Source organism: Dermacentor silvarum, chromosome 7 (assembly GCF_013339745.2).
Source record: "Dermacentor silvarum isolate Dsil-2018 chromosome 7, BIME_Dsil_1.4, whole genome shotgun sequence".
Classification (NCBI taxonomy): Eukaryota; Metazoa; Arthropoda; class Arachnida; order Ixodida; family Ixodidae; genus Dermacentor; species Dermacentor silvarum.
The window spans coordinates 30,528,536-30,535,361 of NC_051160.1; positions in this window are offsets into that span (position 1 = coordinate 30,528,536).

Sequence of the window (6,826 nt, forward strand, 5' to 3'; positions counted from 1 at the left end):
CCTTGACTTCATTGTCTATTGACTAATTTGGCTTCGTATGGTTGTTAGTGTCAAAAGCCACGCTCCTATTTATGCCACCGTCGTACATAAACCTTGCTGCGCGTCACACGCCTGTTCGGGCCTTGAGTTGCTGTTTTCCGCGTTCATATGTTCGCGGCATGGAAAAACCCCCCTTAGGCGTTCGCTTGCCTCTTGGGAAACTTTATCTGTTTTTCACATTCTCAATGTTGTGTACATACGTCCCGAGATGGCGCCACCAACCTAGCCGGAGCGTTGATTGGAAAAACTCCACCCGCCGTGGACGGCTCAGCCGCTCAGCGGTTTTTGGCGAGAGAGTGCATTGTATCCTCGCCCTCTAGGGTAGGCGCGTTCGGATAACTGTTTATTTGTACAACAGCTGGTCCGCAGAGACGCTTTATGCAGTGTCCGTTCTCAAAGGACCATTTATCGTGCGCACTGTTTGTTCGTGTTGCGGCGTGAAGTCGTCGACTTTGTGCCCTCTGCTCCGCGCGTGGCCCGTGCGCTGTAGTCGCGGTAATGAAACTCGTTTATCTAATACTGCCTCTATCGGCTGCGCAGACGCAGATGCTTTCGTTAAACTTGTTCGATGCTGGTAACGATCGTGTTTGTCTAAAACTGCTAGCCGTGTTGAAGTAAAGCGATTGTCGCTTGCTCAGGGTAACTGCTTCGTCGTGTGTCGTAAATGCTGGTGGCTTAGAGCTCTGCAGCGGCCGAACTGCTTCTTCTTCTACAGGTTGCAATGGGAAACGTTCGTAACTGTACAGTTACTTCGATGCATGCACTGCCGTATTGGCTTTTTGATTGTGCCAAGCTCCAGGTAGTGTTTGCCATCACGAAACGTGTGAGCACCGTGCGTGTGAGAATGTAACTGTTTACGGGGGAGTCAGGACATAGAAGGCGCCATGCGACGGATCGGGAGTTTACTCAGCATGATTCTATGAATGTTATGAGGAACTTACTGGGGGTCATTTAGCCAGTCGGTGGGCGCTCCGTTTTGGTAAACACGCACGGGTAAGTTAGCCACCGGGACGAGATAACATTTTTCCTTCTTCGGAAACTGGATCAGACACGAAGTGCCGACAGCGAGCATACCGACCGTACATGCAAGCTTTGGGATTAGTTTTGCGCATACAGAGCTTTCTTTAATTACAGTGCAAGCAGCGGCGGCCACTGCTGTTGCGGCATCTGTTGGCGTGCCAGCTCGGAGTGCCGGTGCGACGTTCGACCGCAAAGCATTCCTTAATTGAACCTGCATGTTTTAGTGCTCGCCGAGCACTTCCTGCTTTCGTGGAGTACAGTGCAGCATAATCCATAATCAGAAAATTAGGCACGAGGTGATCGACGTGTAGTACTTCGCGAGTGATCGAAATAAACCATCGACTACGGTGTTCCTTATAGCCCAGTGTAGAGCCACGGTACAGTAAGACCTGGCTAATAATACCAGGGATCTAATCTTACTGATATCAGGGAGGTTCCTGATTAACTGCCAATATCGAACGCCGGACGGTTGTTCGTGACAGCCAACCAGAGCCGGCAGCCGAGACCCTGGTCACGTCTTGGTAATCCGGCACCAGGCTTTTTCGTCATGCCGCGTAGTAGTTGGCAAGGTTATGACGGCGGTACAAATTGCATGGTTTAGGAGTCAAGGTGAATGTTTGACTCACCCTTGTTCGTTTTCGCGCCAACTTGCGTACGCCGGAGGTGAGCGCGTCCTTTTCCTTTGCGTTGCCTCCGCGGCGCGTCAGTGATGGTCACCACATGACGTCAAGTTGCGCGGAGGACGCGCTGGGGCTTTCCTTTCTCGAAGTTCAACCGGGTGAGTCTGACGCGAAGCGCGATACCATGCTTTCACTCTGAATGGCACAGCCTTGCCCGGGACGGCTACAGACAAGCCACACGCTCGTCGACAGACTAACTTAGTGCGGTCAAAGAGCGCTGACATAGCATACGTCGGCATTTCTTCGTCGCTGTCAGCCGCATTCCAACGGCTATCTGTGCAAAGTAACTTTAGCAATTTTAGCCGCCTCTGTTCACTTCGCCTTTTGAGATTATGCGCGCAACTAGTGTTTGTGATTTTTTTTTTTTTTTTTTGTGCTACGCAAGAAATGTGACGGCAGCGCCACCTCATCTTCATGACGTCACGCAAAGCACCTTGTTTCCAAAAGCTATTTCATTTCAATTTAGACTGATCGCTCAGCTACTGCATGGCCGGGCAGGTTCACGGGAGAATTTGTAAGTTGCAGCTTTCTACTTTTGCTATAGCATCGTGGTCATTTTCGAGCCCGCTACTCTGGAATCCAGATTTGCGTGTTTGTGAAAGCACGGGCCTTGAAATTTAATCTTCGAGTTGCAGTACCTGCTGAGCATGGAAGTCCCCCATAAGTGGCTATATGATTTATTCAGCATCTGTACCGTGTGTTGCTACCTCAAGGCATCGCCCGGTATCCTGGCCGGCGGATTCGTAAATACAAATTTGGTGCCGGACTATCAACATGAATGTTGTACAGCTCGTGACTATAGCTAAAAGCGCTCAGCTTAGTTTGCGTGAAGGAGACATTACTGTGTCTGTAGCGTCATTTACGATCTCGAGCGATGGCCGAATATGCGCGGGAAATGACCGCTGTTGCGCCGTTTCTTTCCTTGGTGGCGGAAATGCCACGTTTTAACCAGGGAAATAAGACGCAGAATAGGTGGTAGCGCCTTTCTTCTTGCGGTTTCATGACTTGTGTTTGTTGCTGCCTGATAAAGACACATGAAAGAAAAAAAAGAAAGAAAACTTCATAATTCATTGCTGCAGCCAGCAAATGTAATTCGCTGCTGTCGAGATTTCGCCTTCCTATATCCGCAACTCGCTCTGCACACCCTCGGAAGTGTGAAGTGCGAGTAATTCTTGCAAATACGTAGTAGAATCTTCATTTACACGATTTTCACTGGACCTCTCAAGACATTGGTATAATCTGTACATTACATGATTGGCTATTAAAAATTGAGGAGTTTTACTAGCCAAAACCACGACGTGATCATGAGGCACGCGGTATAGTGGCGGACTCCGGATTAACTTTGACCATCTGGGGTTCTGAAAACATAAACCTAGGTGCAGGAGCCTTTTCAATGCGAATCATCTTTTGGCGAACATTTGCCACTTTGAGATCATCTATCTATCTATATATATATATCTATATATCTATCTATCTATATATATATATATATATATATATATATATATATATATATCTTGACCGCAAACAATCAATAATCGCCATCCGTATTGTGTGCTTTTCCTTAGCATCGGTCTCGCGAATCATCTGGCGATGCAGCATGTCAAACTAATTCTCCCATTCTCCCAAGAACTGGAAAATTCTGGTTCATAGTAACCAGAATTTTCCAGTTCTTGTGGGGGGCAGCCATCTTGTTTCTGGGGGCTGCGGGAACAAGAAAACTTAGGCACACTCCTACTAAATATTGGTAAGATATGCATACAGTTTCTCTTTTAGTTGTGCCAACAGCTTTATTTCAAAGGCTTCATTGATGACTCTAGACAGTCTTATCATTCGACGTAATTCGGCAGAGCATTCGAATCATCACGCAAGATAACGCATACTACTTAATACATTCTGGATGGCATTTTTTTTTTTTTTTTTGAAATTCGAGTGACTCCGAAATTTGGGTCAAGTGAGCGTATAATCGAGATTCGACTGTAGTTGCTTTGTTAGAATCATACCTAACATTTTTATGGCAGAGGCTCACCACGAATCGGAGCTCTTCCCAGACACCACGAGCATATACAGTAACTCTAACATGGCGATGATTATGATGATTTACTGGCATCCCCTTGAAACGGGGCAGTGATAAGTAGTCACCTAGCCTGCTTGAACGTCTCTATCTACCTTGTACCACTACCTATGCCTGTAACAGATCGGGAGGTATAATCAATATATTCCCCTCCTTTTTTCCCACCAATTCTCTAAATATCTTGCTTATCTCGACTGCCGACAGGTTCATGCTTCCGTCCACATTAAATCCAGACGCTTTTGGAAGGTGTACGTTACCTACGGGTCTCACTGGGTGAAACCCTTCGCATTCCATTGGGATGTGCTGAGTGATCTGCAGATTTTTGCTGCAATAAACACATGCATCATCTTGTTGCGAATATTTGCCCCGGCACGTTTTTGTCCTTAGGCAACCAGCTTGAGCCTCAATTATCAACGCACTGCCCTTTGCGTTATCGTATAGATCTTCCCTTCTAATTTCTTTCTTCCCATTCTTGTAAATCTGCATGTCGCTGCACGGAACCTGCATGTGCCAAAGAGCACGCCGAACGTCGTCCTTCTCGCCGATTCGCCTGTTACCACAGTTTGCAGAAACAAGATGGCAGCCCCCTACAAGTGCTGCAAAATTCTGGTTTAAAGGGGCTTATCTTGACCGCAGACAATCAATAATCGCCATCCGTATTGTGTGCTTTTCCTTTCCAAGCATCGGTCTCGCGAACCATCTGGCGATGTAGCATGTCAAACTATAATTCTCCTATTTTGTCTGGTACTCGTCGACAAGGTGCACCACGTGTAATACAGACTTTCGCAAGCGTATATATATGACGCTTGCGAAAGTGATAGTGGTGAAATTTTTTTCATGACGATGAAGATCATAAGGTGGTCCTTACTTTACTCTGAGCACGAATTCGCGAGCTAGAACACCACCCTCAGCGACTACATCCTGACGGAGGCGGAATGTAAGAGCAATCGAGTGCTCAGATTTGGGCGCGTAAAAAGAAAAAAAGAAAAAAAAAAACAGGTAGCTCAAGTTATTCGCAAACCTTCGCGAAATTGTTGTCCCCAAACACTTCTTAAATAGCGCAGCCCTGAGGCTCTGAGATGCCCGAAGTGATTAAAAACGATCGCAATTACAAGAAAAAGCGTGTTTCAATTTGCTCTGGCGCTATTGAAAGGTGTCCCGCCAGAGATACGTTTGAATGGGGTTAAAGCGAGTTGAAACAACGAATTCGACTGCCCAATGTCGCGGTAGCGGGACGTTCTGTCCGGACTATATTTGTGCCGTAGAACTTCTCGCTTAATACAGGTACGACTGCATATGAGTTCCGTATTACTTGAATAAGAATAACACGGGAAGCCTACGGAAAGTTTCGCTCTGCAACCGTGACAGCTGGCTGCATCCCACATGCATGCTGCGTCATCGCAACCGCACTCGCATTCGTAGCATCAGCACAGCCGACGCGTCTGGTGTTTACGCGTTTAGGAGACCCCGCGGTTGTATCCGTACAAGCGCCTCTAAGCTCCGCAACCGTCACTTCTCTTCCCCTGCCCCCCTTATAAGAATGTTCTGTCTCTTGTCTGGCAAAGGTAACTAAGTTTCTTTCTTTGTTTGAATCTATTGTCTTTCCTTTCTTTGTTATTTCGTTCTCGGCTCTTCTGTGCCCAAAGTAACCTCCTCGTTTCCAGCAGTTCCGCGGCCGCGATGCCTCATGCTGTGGCGCAGCAGGAGCGGCCGTGTGCGCCACCACACAACAGGTTTTCTTTCTTCCCCCCTCAACTCTCCCCCCCCCCCCCTCCCTCCTTCTCAGTCCCTCCAACTTCGCGCGGACGCGAAGAAGCCGGGTTGTTTTGTGCTGAAAAACAATGAAAATCGCTTTTGCAAACCTCCGGCGGCCACATCCTCTCTTCACCGGCCGTGCTGGCCGCCGCGGCCGGCCATTAACAAAAGTCTGCCGTGGTTGGCGGCTCCCCTGCACACGTGCTGCTGGGCGAGTTGATTTCGTGAGCCAAGTACATCTACATGACATGCACATGACATTCTTGTCGCGTTAGGCATGCAACGCAGGTCATGTCGTTCATGTCAGGTGATGAATGCATGTCGCGGATATCATGATATATATCCAGTTAAATAAGCGACCACGACGGCATCACGACGGTGCAAATGACTAAATCATGTCGTGAAAGCCATTTATGTCATGTGATGCATGCTCGTCATGGATATATTGAATAAATACATTTAAAGGTCATCCATCTAAAGAAACGACTAGCATCACGACGACGAAAGCTCGATAGATAGATAGATAGATAGATAGATAGATAGATAGATAGATAGATAGATAGATAGATAGATAGATAGATAGATAGATAGATAGATAGATAGATAGATAGATAGATAGATAGATAGATAGATAGATAGATAGATAGATAGATAGATAGATAGATTGATTCAAAGTGCATAAAATAGGCATAGAATGGTTGAAAGGAAAACTTGGTGTGTCGAATTCGAGTTGACGAGCTGCTGCCACGGCAAAATAAACCGCGTTTACAAATTGCGTTTCTACTTATAGTAAAACGGCCACTTCTCCCGCGAGGGCAACAGGTAACAAGTTTGGAGAACTTGCGCCAAAGCAGCCAAAAATGATGTACTTTAAAATCCGTGGCGTCGCAATGACGTACCCGCATTCAACTTTTGGCCTGAAATTGAAAATAATTATGTTTGGCGCTATATATTTTTCCCTACTAGTCAACCTTTTCCGCAAGAAGAATGTAAATATGGTATTCCGAAGAAAATATTTCACCTCTCCTGACTGGTTTAGTGTTCCTCGGTTACTTAAGGACCGCAAACGAATTAGCAGTTGCTACGGTTTCTTTTTTTCTTTCTTCTTTTTTTCTTTTTTTTTTTCTTTTCTTTTTTAGTATCTGCAGTGCGTGTACAGAGCAGTATAGTGTGTAGCTGCTGAACAGCCCAACCGCCAAATGGTTATGATGACGCACCTGCTGATGGTGCTCCTTAATTATGATAGGTGCTTACCAAA